The sequence below is a fragment of the Pimephales promelas genome, chromosome 12 (genome assembly GCF_988280905.1).
Source record: "Pimephales promelas chromosome 12, fPimPro1.hap1.1, whole genome shotgun sequence".
In the NCBI taxonomy this organism is placed as follows: Eukaryota; Metazoa; Chordata; class Actinopteri; order Cypriniformes; family Leuciscidae; genus Pimephales; species Pimephales promelas.
In genome coordinates this window covers 35,982,701-35,996,864 of record NC_142780.1, presented here as the reverse complement: position 1 = coordinate 35,996,864, position 14,164 = coordinate 35,982,701, and the positions used below count along the sequence as shown (strand labels likewise).

General features: G+C 35.5%; 1 protein-coding gene and 2 long non-coding RNA genes across 8 annotated transcripts in view; 2 read left to right on the top strand and 1 right to left on the bottom strand.

The window, feature by feature from the left end:
* Positions 1-14,164, bottom strand: part of csmd3a (CUB and Sushi multiple domains 3a) — a 310,494-nt gene that overhangs the window by 230,608 nt on the left and 65,722 nt on the right. The gene's annotated exons all lie outside the window — the stretch shown is intronic.
* On the top strand, positions 3,371-5,191 carry LOC148977082 (uncharacterized). Its single transcript, XR_016145832.1, has 3 exons — positions 3,371-4,142; positions 4,466-4,572; positions 5,066-5,191. It is a non-coding gene; the product is annotated as an uncharacterized LOC148977082 (long non-coding RNA).
* On the top strand, positions 5,200-5,789 carry LOC148977081 (uncharacterized). Its single transcript, XR_016145831.1, has 3 exons — positions 5,200-5,221; positions 5,316-5,397; positions 5,578-5,789. It is a non-coding gene; the product is annotated as an uncharacterized LOC148977081 (long non-coding RNA).

Sequence of the window (14,164 nt, the reverse complement as noted above, 5' to 3'; positions counted from 1 at the left end):
CAGAGAAACCGCCTTCGTCTGCTCCTAGGCGGTCGAGAAGTGCTGGGCAAAGTCCTGGACCGCACCGCCGAACATTATGATGCTCCTGGACCACAGCGGTGGGCATCACCTGACCAAGGGAGCGAGCGACCGCCTCCGTGACCCGTTTAAGGACAAGGTAGGCGACAGGCTCGCAGCTCGCTTGGTCCGTCACCTCCTCGTGCACATTCCTGAGCAGCTAGCTTTGTAGGTGCTCATCATATGCAGGGCGGAGGCTGCCTGTCCCGCCGCTCTACAGAATCGCGCCGCCATAGACGACGAGAACCCATAGGCTTTGGAGGGGCATCTGAGAGCAACCGCCGGTTGACCGGGGGAGCCCCAGCGTACCCACAGACAGCCGCATCGCCGAGGGGAGGAAGGGCGGGGAACTAAGCACGCTTTTTTTTTTTTTTTTTTATTTATTTATTTTTTTATTTTCTTTTTTTTTTTTTTTTTTTAGTGCGTGTCAGTTCCGCATGCAACTCGGGGAAAAAAGGAAATTGGGGTTGGCCGTGGCCGTAAGGCGGCAGCGTTACCCAAAAACCAATTATTCAGCCGCGAGAGATCGGGGAGGGGCGGAGTTCCACCCCCACCCGATGCTCACGGACGCCCGAGATAGCACGGCCATCATCGCGGGATCAGACACGGCGGCGCCGACGCTCCCGAGGGAGGCAACGCGGCCGCATCCTCACTTCCCGAGGAGTCAAGCCCGCCTAGTGATGCTGTGATCGACATCGCATCATCATCTGGAGCGCTGCCCGAAGCAGCCGGTGCCACCGAAGAAGCAACCGACTGAATCGAACTAACGCTCGCTGGCTCTCGCACTGAGGCGGGAGGTGTGGCCCGAGGAATCGTCGGGGCTTATCCCACACCATCACCGTAAATCACCAGGTCCCCGGGTCGACGGGCCCCCTATGGAGGAAACCGATCGAGCGGGGGGGGACCGGGACTCTCACTCAAGTGAGATCATTGAGTCTCGACCTCAGTGTAGAGATGGTCATGTTCCCACAGAAGGAAAATGAGTCATCCACGAACGCTGCTGCTGCATGCTGAAATGCCCAGGCATACAAAGCAGCGATCGTGACCATCAGATGACGACAGAAATCAATCACACCCAGAAGAGCACGGGCGAACCGTCTTTAAAAAGACGTGCGCGTGCAGCTCTTTCAATGAGAGGAGGAAATTCACTCTTTCAGCGCTGAAGCGACCAGGGAGAAGCGCAAAGTCTGGCAGACCACTGCTCAGATCGCAGGCGATGCAGAATCTCGCTGGGTACCGCCGTCACACCAACACTGAAGAGGACGCTCGTCTCGAAGAGTCTTGAACAGTGCTTTCAGGAGTGAAGAGGTTCTCTTGGCTCCGAAGCGAAAACATACTGCGGTTGCGTTCACTTCCTCCTTTTATACTCACGGAGTAGGGCGGAGTACGCTATGCAAAATTCCGCAGCCCCAAGGCATTGCATGCCATTGGCTCGTGTTTTAATACTCGAAGAGGATTGGCTTTCTATGCGAAACCCCCAATCTCCGTCACTTCTGACGTAACTCGAAGTGACTACGATAGGGAACAGCAATATCCTTTCATTGACATAGTGCTTAAAACTATTCTTTTGGAATGTGTGGTTAACGATTTACATTCAAGCTAGGTAAATTTGCCTTTACATATGATAATCACAGATGATTGCAGTTTAGTAACTTCCTGCATGTTTTTATCTCGCTAGACCAGGTGTTAATAGACTACATTAAATGCTTCAATTCACTAGCAGATATACTAGCAGTGAAACAATCAGAGGCAGAATTAAGACAGAAAATCATATTGTTGTTGTAAATAAGCTATTCATCTAAGCTGATTCATTCATCAACTATTTGTAAATAACCTGTTCAGTTGTAACAAGTGTATCGACTGTTTTTGCTTCGGCACTTATTATATTGTCTGCTCTACTCTTCGCAAAAGCTGGAAAAACATTTTGGCCACAACTTAGGGACGTGAAAAGGGCTGTCACTCATTTACTTCACCTTACTTTATAGTTAATTCAACGTTTACATACTGGTGGTTGATGTAAAACGTTAAAAAAGTTAAAGTAAATAGGATTTTTAAAAGTAAAATACTTGTGTTTAGGTTCATTATGTAAAAAACAGGAATTTTACTTTTTAAATGGTTAGTTCTGTGGATATCTTAATAATATGGTCTCTGTTTCTCTATGGCATTTTATTTACAAATCTTTAATCCCAATCAGAGCATTTGAGCAAAGATTGCATTGCGCTCGACCCAATCCAAGCAAACGTTCCACTTGTGTGCCGCTCACACTCACATCTGATCAAATCCCGCTCCTACAGGTTGTTTCTCTGTGCTAGATATATCGTTCTCTTTGTCATAAACTTCTTGATCAAATGTCTTAATTGCAGTTGGCTTATGGATAACAGTTAAGATATTTGTGGATTTAACATCCTTAGCTCTTTAACCTAAAAAATGTATTAATCTTTGTGAGGAGCGCATGTAAGCAACCGGTAATTATGAATATTTTTTAACTGGAAGTTATTACAAGCACTCACTTACGGTTTCTTATTTTGGGACAAAAAACAACAACACAAAAATAACATAAACATGCACTTCCATTCATCATCTGAGCCACACCAAATAAAAACAAACATACATTAAAAATACACTGTGGATATTTTGAAAACATCTTAAAAAATTGAATTAGGGACTGACTGGACATGTAAGGGGTGCAATTGTTAGAAATTATTTTTGACAGAATCAAAATGGTTTCAGTAATGGTTTTAGCTTTGTTGTGTTCCTAGATCCATTTACCACATCCATGTTTTAGACATTCCAAATATGTATTATCAAGTATTATCAATTGTATAAGTTTTTGTATTTGAGCTAACATATCTGTTTAATACTAACAGTCTGAGTAAGTAACATTAAGCTCTCAAGTGTCTGCTTACTAAAGCAAGATTTATGACATACTCATCATATTTCATTTATTCCCCACCTGCTAAAACAAGGGCTGTCTTAGAAAATGTTAATGTGTTTAAGTATAAACATTGATATATAAACGTGTAAAAATACATGTGGTGTGATTTGACTGTATTGTAAACAGCTCTGCTAAATTACAGAGCTGATTGAAACATATCCCAATGGCTGTGATCGGACGCTTTCTCACTGTGTTTTCAGTCCCTGAGTGGACTGAGCTGCAACCCCCACTACCTGCAGGACATTAGCATCTCTATGGAGAACGGCTTCAAAGGCCAGGCTGTGAAAGTTTACCTTAGACCTAAAAATACACATGCTTAAACAAGTCATCCTATACTTAAAACACTCTGAGGACTCTGCATGTATTTTTTTTAGAGATTCAACAAGAGGAACTATTAATATGAGCTTTCGTTTCAGATGTGGTATAAAGGTTTAGTTAAACCAACAAAAATATGAATGCCCATGGTAATCTGCTACATCCCTATAACATCATTTGATTTATAAATGAGCAGATTTTTTATTTATTTATTTTTTTACATTGTGGTAAATTACTTTTTTCTGTCTTTTAAAATATTTTAAATAGTAAATTAATTGTATATCGCCTACTTTCTTTAAATGCTGCACCATCCCATAGTTTGAAATTATTTTTAACTTTTAACTTTTCCTTTATTAACTTTATCATGTTTTATCTGCCATTGATATAGGTTTGTGTTCTGTGCTCTATTTAAAATGCATGCAAAATAATACTAATTATGAAAAGTACTTTTTCCTGATCCAGTTGATGTTTACAACTGGATTTAAAACTAATTTACCAACAGATTCTACCCTTATGTTAATCTAGCTATTTGATTTCAATCACAAAACATTTGCATAACAGAACCAATAGTAATGTTGGCTAACTGTGGTTTATCCGATGGCCCAATCACTGCTCCGATAGCAGAACGTATATCTCTCTATTCCAGGTTCCTAATTCACACTTCATGTTTGGCATTTGGAAGAGCACAACTTTAGAAGACTTCAACGAGATTGTTTCCTACATTGGAGAGTTATCTTTCTATTATAGTTTAAAGATTTATCTACCTACAAGATCCCAAGATCCTAAGCGCACTGAGCCATTTCTCATCTCACTTTTTTTCTTTCCGAAGTAAAAGGTAAGTTGTACATTCTAACTTCATTTTATGATGATTTGTAAATGCTAACATTATACAATGTTTTTGCATCCTCTTACAATGTAAATGTGCATGCAGATTGGTATTATTGATATTCAGTTTCTTTTTAAAATGATTTTATAAAAATACTTGATATAAAAAGTATAGTAAAAATGTAGTAAATTATCAGCCACATTGTCATCTTTTCAATAAGTTATTGTCTACACAATTCTAAGGAGTTTTTTTTTAGAGTATTTTCTATTTTTTTTTTTTTTTTACTTAGCATATGCACTATATCCTGCATAAAATGTTCTTATATTTCACAGGAAAATGAGACCCAAAAGAGTTTCTCCTGAAAAGGAAGCCTTGTACTTCATTGCTTCGGGGAAAGATAAAGACACATTCGAGAAAAAATTAATGTGTGAAGAGAAAGGTAAGTTACGGCATTCAATTCTGCCATCAGTATGACTTTGCAAAACTTAATTAAAAGCTAAGTTTGGTCTCTAAATAATGTCGAATGGTTGGGTTTAAAATGTGTAGCTAAAAACAACAGGCTGTTAAAAAAAACACAAGAGAAACAAAAAAACATGATTGAATCAGTTAAAGGTGGATTTATATCTGTTTTCCTGCCTGTATTTATGCTAGCTGCTGATGTCCAAATTAAACTCCATTGTGTAGATGTGCGAGTGATCTTGATATTATTTGTATGTAACTGCCAGTTAGACTCCGGGGGCCTGTTTAACAATGGAAATTATCAATATTCAGTGTCATGATACATATGAGTTTTGTAGTTTTGCACTTTTAGATGTAGATATCGTATTTGTTTTCCAAGCAGGGCTACCATTTAAAACAGTTTAGACAACCTTAACAACTTTATGAATCTTTTCTTATACTTAATTTACACTTATTTATACCCAATTTATTAGGTTTTGGAGTAATCGCCACAAAACATATTGAGCCAGGAGAATTCCTACTGGAGTATGTTGGAAGACACATGGCTGGATCTGAAGGAGAGACCCTGCTTAAAGACTACTCAGCTGAAGATGCAGTTTTTTTTAGTCCTTTCAGGGACAATCTTACTGGTAAGATTAAATTAATGAATGTTCTAATGAAGTATAATTACATCATATTATGGTATGTTTATATACAGTGTTTTTAAAATATTTCACCATACAGTGTTGATGGCAGTAAAGCTACAGAAAATCTCGGACGATACATAAATGATGACCACATCAAGCCAAACAGCAAAATTAAAATAGTAAGTCTGTATTTAATGTTTTCGTATTGTTTGTCTTATTCTTTGTTTTAATTACTCCTTTTATAGAGCCTCATCTTGATTGTAGCATTATTTGACATTACAAACTAGACAGTTGTGGGTCTTTCAAATGTTGTTGTTTTTGTTTTCAAATGTGTGTTTGTGTACTTTTGTGACCAACAGATAATGGATGAAAAGAAAATGCCACATTTGTGTGTATTTGCGTTAACAAAAATCAAGCCAATCATACCAAAGAAAAAATCATACCAAAGCCTATGGACTAGTATGCAGGAGTGATCCAGCTCTCAGATTTCATAAAAAATATCTTAATTTGTGTTCGGAAGATGAATTAATGTCTTACGGGGTTGAACAACATGAGGGTGAGTAAATACTGACAGAATTTCATTTTTGGGTGAACTAACCCTTTAAATGCTTTGCTTAAGTTGATGAAGACCTCCACTGTGTATTGCTTTATCCTCAGTTGCAGATGTAATTTTTCCTATGAGTTCAATTAATGCCAAAGCAGTTAATCTTTTTTATCTCTAAAGCCATATTGTTTTTCATTAAATAATTTGTGTTTTTCTAAAAAAAAAAAATTAATTTTTGAGCAAACAACTTTTCAAGGATTTTAGAAAACCGAGAGAGCAATGACACTGGTCTGTAGTTGTTAAAGTGTAGTTATACATTTCTCCCAGCCCTGCAAATCTGGTCCTCTAGTTATAAAGGAGCCCAAAACCCTTTAAAATCAGCAACAGACCAGTCTGACCAGTTAGACAGTCTATCTCAAACCAATAGACTATCTAGTTTAAGCCCCCCCCCCTTTCTAATAGATTAATCAGATAGCGCCCCTTTAATCTTTTCTATTTTACCTGTTCATAATCATTTTTGCATGAATTGAAACGCATGATTGTTCATGATTTTCATGCATGATTTAAATTGTATTATATTACATTATTATTATTCATGTATTTAATTTTATTCATGTATTTAAATGTATATATGTAAATGTAATGTGTTTGAAAATACACAATAAACCTTGAGCAGTTAAAGCTTCAATTGTTCTTTTTTCTATTTCCTATAGTGCTACTGTGCAACCTGTAGAATATGTAGAAAATCCATAGAAATATTATTTTAACTGTTAAATAATACTCTATTTCTACGGATTTTCTACATATTCTACAGGTTACACAGTAGCACCAAATAAATACAATAACATTTCATAACTGTATAATACTATACAGTATTATTAAAAATTAACAGTGTAATACTGTACTTTAATATGGTAAGAAATTACAGTAAAATAATGTTATTTGATTTTACAGTATGCTTAACAGTACTGTAGTTAGTGTTAAAGTAATTTTATTGTTGAATGAAATACAGCAAGTACTGGATAATTGTTGCCAGTAAGTTACTGTTAATTTGACAAGACATTTTTTTACAGTGTATTTTATACAGAATATAAAAAAAGGATAAAACATAATGGACAGATGTGTTGGGAAATGGCAGTTGTATTAACAATATGGCATTAAAATATATTTTGAGCCACCAATCCTACTCCTACCCCTAAACCTACCCCTAACAATTCGTTAAAACTACGTAAACTAACGTTACAATTATGAAGAAAAACGTGACTAACAGAAAAGTATAATCACAATAATATATTTATTGCGAAAATGTCAAAACCGCTACCAAAAGCCGTTCACATGAAGATGCTTTGCAGTCGCAGTCCTCTCTGGCAACATTGTAATAGTTTTGTATGAAGTACAGAGCAGAATTTAAATTAATAATCAATGAAAATGTTCATCCGGCTTCAGTTCGCAGCTTCGCACTATTTCAAAAGAACTAAACCAACCGTCACAGTCCTTCATGTCTCAATCTGTGATGAGGCAGGGAAGAGCCAATGACCATTTGATATCTCTGCCGTAAAACACGACGTATCGCTTCTCAAGGGCGCGATTTTTGAATTTGAATTCATCACCAGCGCGGGATTTGACGTGTACGGTTGCTGCTGAGAATGGAGGCGAAGATCACGACTGGATAAAAGGTTGAATTAGGATTTTTTTTCTTGTAAACAACGTAGGCTATGGATTCTAAAGATTTGGATTACATCAAACTAATAAAATTGATGTCTTTTGTGAATTTATGTTTTGTTTTATAGGAGAAAACACTTTCTGTGCCTCACGGCAAATAAACTATATTACAAAATGGTTAAACGAGTAAAGTTAAAGAATGTATTTTTAAGGTTTTATAGTGTATTGTTTAACACCATGCAGGCGAAACGAGCAAAATGTTAATATTTATGAGTATTATATCAATAAATGAGACTGAAAACGTAATGAATAAGACAGTTGAATGCAATAGAGTCAAAACATAATGCTACGATTTTAATATGCATAAATTGTGATATGTACAAATGTGTACATCGGTGGATTTGTTCAAATGTAAATAAATTACGTTTTTGTGCTGTCAATAACGTAAATATTTTACATTTTAGTTCTGTAAATACGTCAGTATTATACGTTTCTGCGCATATAAAACGTAATTATATGTACGTATGATAGAACTACACTTTACGTACAAATGCATACGTATTCTCATGAGATCACATTGGATTTTAGTCGACTAAAATATAATGGGTTTAGTTAAATTGTAATGCGTTAATTTAGAATTTAGAATAGAATAAAATGTACAAACCCATACACTCCCGAAGAAAACATCTATTAACCTATTAATATAAATGATTTAAAAGTCTGAACATGCAATACAGATACGGATTTAACTACTGTGATTTAAAAAATATCTTAAAATTAAATAAAAACCACTTTTCCTAAAGTACAACACAGCCTTTTCAATGGATGATATACAGTATGCATTCTTTATAACCATGCATACATCCTTCTTTATTCTTTCAAGCAGAAATATTCTTTGTGTAAATTAAATATAATTAATCCTTATTATACTAAAGCTATTAACAAACTGTGATTGCTTTTCTCTTTTTCTTTGGTTGCTTGATCAATATTAAGGACACAGACCACATTATGTTTGTTGCCACTTTCACTTTAAGACGTCGGATTATTTCCAATGACATGCGGATCCAATTGCACTGATGCACATCCGATACACTCACAACTGTTTAAGAGATAACCGACATAATTTACATGAATACTGTCCAAAGCGGACATTTAAAGCACTCAATAACCTTGCCCCTTCATATTTATTGGACCTTCTTAATATCTATATTCGATCTCGGACTTTAAGATCGTCTTCCTCGCTCACTCTTGTTCTCCCTAGAACCCGCACTACTTCTATGGGGTCCCGGGCTTTTAGTTTTGCTGCTCCTTATTTATGGAACCTGCTGCCACAGGATGTGCGAAACAGTGAAAGTATTCATGTTTTTAAATCTTGCCTTAAGACCCATCTTTTCCGGCAGGCTTTTATGTTTTATGTGATTTATATATATATATATATATATATATATATATATATGTGTGTGTGTTAGGGCTGGGCAAAAAAAATTGATTTTTCGATTAATCGTTTTTTAAAATGTGGCCGATTCCAAATCGATTCTCAACGGCCTCGAATCGATTTTTTCCATATAAAGGGCTCGCGGACGCGGTGCGGCGTCTTCTCGTCTCACTGCACTAGGCAAGCACTAAGCTAGGGCTGAAACGATTCCTCGAGTTACTCGAGTTACTCGATTACAAAAATTCCTTGAGGCAAAAAATCTGCCTCGAAGCCTCGTTAAATGACGCAGTTCCTATGGCGCACGCAGGGATCTGATTGTTTCACACGGACCGTTATTCAGGAAGCACACCACAGCGCATGATACATATGACTTCATAAATTGCAGAGAATGTCTAAAGTTTGGGATCATTATATGTTTATAAAGGGAGAGAACAAGATGCAATGTGTCTGCAAAGTATACCTGGCAGGGCTGCCAACTCTCACGCATTCAGCGTGAGACTCGCGCAATTCGATTTTTCACGCTGCGTGTATATCCCTTCGGTCAAATGCCTGAAAGATGAGTTCGTCTATAGATCTACCTGTTGAGCCACTCGTGATCGACTAGTTTTACCGCCGCATATTAATTCGCAAGTTAAAATATCCTGTAATCTAGTGCGAGCGCGCATGCGAGATGTTGAGCTCCTAACCGCGGCTCGCGCACGACGGCAGAGAGGTAAGCGAGCGCGTGCACCCATGTCTCTCTCACGCGCCAGTCAGACCAATTGCGGCAATTCATCATATGCTTAAACTTTTATGTAGCCACGCAACAAAAATTTCAGCATACATTCACCGGGACGTGATGGAGGAACAAATATTGTGAGACACACACACACACACACTCTGATGTTTGTCTTGAGATTACAGTTGAAAAAGTCTGATTCTTATTTATAATTGTTTTATTTCCATTTATTTATTTTTTATAAATTGTACACATTTGTGTACCTGTTTGGGTTGATATTTTATATTAATATATTTTTGTTTCCAGGTGGGTAATTTGCAGAAGGTGCAATCCTTTTTTTGTAATGTTGTATTAAGAAGACAAAACTAAGGCCAAATGGGCTTTACTATTTAAGTTTGTATTCAAAGTTTTACATGTTATGGGCTACATGTAACAGGTTTTACAGTAAATTGTTTTAACTGTATTGTTATATAATTGTTGGCACTGGCACTTATAAACACGGGTAAAAATTGCAATAATTAGTTGTGGAGCCAAATGTTGCAGTTGGAATAAATACCTCTATTTTCTTTTAAATAAATAAAAGCCAAACACCTTATCATTTTCGTAATACATTATTTGTTTTGGTTGCTTAAAAACACACATAAACAAATTATCCGATTACTCGATTAATCGATCGATTAAGTGCTAGATTAATCGATTACAAAAAGAATTGATAGCTGCAGCCCTACACTAAGCGCTGCAGCTGTCGATACACACTTGCGTTTAGGAGTCGGGACACGACGAAATATTCACTTGCACAATCGGGCCAGCATTGCATCGTAACCTATGATGGTAACTAACGTTTATAATTTTCACGTCTTTTTAAGTTTTAGTTTAAACATTCAAGCAATATTAAACCATCCCGTGCTCGCGCACTCTCAGAGATGTCTTTCACTGCGTGCACATACAGTAAAGCCAATCCGCCTCAAACAGCTCGCCTGAAACAAACGTTTTATCCCTGGATTATATCGCTTTAACAGTTAAAAACACGCAACATTATGTCAAAACTCTGGTATTGGTGAGTAACCTCGTAAAGACAGTCTAATGTCTTAAATAAGCATTAAACGCGTGTGACAGACAGACAGTACAAATGAGACAGGGATCCGTTCTTAAAGGGAACGCAGCCATATGTGTCTGTCATTAATTCTGTTGAATTAAAACAACAGAATATAGCATTAATTCTAAGCAATCAGAATTAATAGCCTTTGTATTTAATTCAGTCTGGACTAAAAAGACTATCCAGTGTTATTTTACATTGGATTACTTTATTCAGTTTCTGTAGTATTTCTGACATACCAAAAAAACTCTTTATTCTATTCTATTTATTTGCTACTTTTTTTCAGTTTAATTCGAAGATTGAAATCAAGCTTCCATGTGTTACTTAAACTCTTAACAAAAACAAAAAAACAAAAAAAAAACAAACATTTAGGTAAGATCAACGTTAAAAAAAATGTCTAAATATTTATATTTTTATTTATCTATATCTATCTCAAACATAAAATAACATGATCCTGTTTGATCAAGCTGTGTGACTGTTCTGACTTTTTTTGCATATTGCATCAAAATCCTGTCTATTCTTTGTATGCATTTAGTGTATCTAGAATAAAAAGAGTTTTATATACAGGTTTGTGGCTCTTAAAAAACTTTTGCTGATAATTTACTCACCCCCATGTCATCCAAGATGTTCATGTTTTTCTTTCCTCAGTCGAAAAGAAATTAAGGTTTTTGATGAAAACATTCCAGGATTTTTCTCCATATAATGGACTTACATGGGAACCAGACGGTTCAAGGTCCAAAAGACGGTTAATAACAGTTTCAGATGCAGCTTCAAATGTCTTTAAACGACACCAGACGATGAATAAGGGTCTTATCATGCAAAACGATCGGTTATTTCAAAACTTATTCCAAAAATGTAACTTTTCTAAGGACAAATGCTAGCCTTGCTCTATTCTGTCAGGCGCGTTTGTAACGTCACGTATTACGTAATTACGTTCAAAAGGTCACGGGCGACGTAGCCGGAAGTACAGAATCAAAATCGTCCGACATCGTTGTTTTACCTTTTAATTACTTTTTTGTAAACAGCGTTTGAGTTAGTTTGCACGTTCAACCTATGCGTTCAACTTGTAAACACTGACTCTGTACTTACGGCTACGTCGCCCGTGACCTTTTGAACGTAATCCTGCTGCCGCCACAGAGTGCCATTTAGTTTTATATAAAGTTTAAATTATTTTATTGTCTCAAATCGTTGATAATGTATACTGACTTTGCCCTATGCTGCAATAAATTTAGTTTTGCATTCATTTACATAAATCAGCTGCTTGAATGACAATTGCTGATGTAATTGGGTTTTCATGTGAGATTCTCAATTCATTCAGTTAACTGATGCTCTGAGGTAGTTTTCAGACTGCAGACTCAGCAACGATTGTATTTAATTGTACAGTACAATTATAACATAGAACAAACATCTTCATTTCATGTCATTAAACATAACAATATTGCTGCCCATACACTGATGAGAAAGTGTGAGTCCGGTGTGCGATACTTGGAGTTGTCCTAGACGTGGCGCAGCGCTGCGCTTCTCATTCGGTGTGCAACCCCCTTTACGGATGTGTATTTCACTGCCACTTCAATTCACTGTTCACACACACACACAAAGTCCCCACTTGGTTGGATAGATATCATTCAGAAAGTTCCCTCTTGGCTAGTGTGCAGCAACACTTCTGTGTTAATACATGTATATGTTAGTAATATAGACGTGTGTGTGCAATGGCACATAACTATGGCAAGTAAATTGTTAGGGACTGCATAACAAAGCATAGAAAGTATATGAAGAGAGAGCGTTAAATAAGAAAAATAGTATATATATATATACATAATGTATATAATAGATATATAATTTAACTGTAATGAAGACATATTTCACTGCCAGTTCACACACACAAAGTCCCCACTTGGTTGGATAGATATCGTTCAGAATGTCCCCTCTTCGCCAGTGTACAGCGACACTGCTGTGTTAGTAATATATAAATATATAGTTTTAGATCGGTAAGATTGTTTATGTTTTTAAAAGAAGTCTCTTCTGCTCACCAAGGCTGCAATTATTTGATAAAAAAAACAGAAATATTGTGAAATATTATTACAATTTAAAACAGTGTTTTTTCTATGTGAATATATATATATATATATATATATATATATATATAATGTATATAATAGATATATAATGTAAGCGTAATTAAGAAAGATTTCACTGCCAGTTCACACACACACACACAAAGTCCCCACTTGGTTGGATAGATATCATTCAGAATGTCCCCTCTTCGCCAGTGTACAGCGACACTGCTGTTAGTAATATAGAAATATATAGTTTTAGATCGGTAAGATTGTTTATGTTTTTTAAGAAGTCTCTTCTGCTCACCAAGGCTGCAATTATTTGATAAAAAAAACAGTAATATTGTGAAATATTATTACAATTTAAAACAGCGTTTTTCTATGTGAATATATTATATATATATATATATATATATATATATATATATATATATATATATATATATATATATGAAGAGTTCAGATGCAAAAGCCTCTAAGTGCCATTTGAAATTTTCTTCTAGAATGATCATTTTTTTCAAGCTTGTATATTTAAATTCAGTACTTTCACTTAAATAACAATGAGGATTACCTATTAATTGTAATTTAAGTGAAATTACTGAACTTGAATATATAAGCTTGATAAAAAATGATCATTTTTGAAGAATATTTCCAACGGCACTTAGAGGCTTTTGCATCTGAACTCTTCATATATATATATATATAATGTATATAATAGATATATAATGTAAGCGTAATTAAGAAAGATTTCACTGCCAGTTCACACACACACACAAAGTCCCCACTTGGTTGGATAGATATCATTCAGAATGTCCCCTCTTTGCCAGTGTACAGCGACACTGCTGTTAGTAGTATAGAAATATATAGTTTTAGATCGGTAAGATTGTTTATGTTTTTTAAGAAGTCTCTTCTGCTCACCAAGGCTGCAATTATTTTTTTTTAAAAAACACAGTAATATTGTGAAATATTATTACAATTTAAAACAGCGTTTTTCTATGTGAATATATTATACACAGTATATATATAAATATAAATATATATATATATATATATATATATATATAATAGATATATAATGTAAGCGTAATTGAGGAAAGATTTCACTGCCAGTTCACACACACACACAAAGTCCCCACTTGGTTGGATAGATATCGTTCAGAATGTCCCCTCTTTGCCAGTGTACAGCGACACTGCTGTTAGTAGTATAGAAATATATAGTTTTAGATCGGTAAGATTGTTTATGTTTTTAAAAGAAGTCTCTTCTGCTCACCAAGGCTGCAATTATTTGATAAAAAAAAAACAGAAATATTGTGAAATATTATTACAATTTAAAACAGTGTTTTTCTATGTGAATATATATATATATATATATATATATATATATATATATATATATATATATAATGTATATAATAGATATATAATGTAAGCGTAATT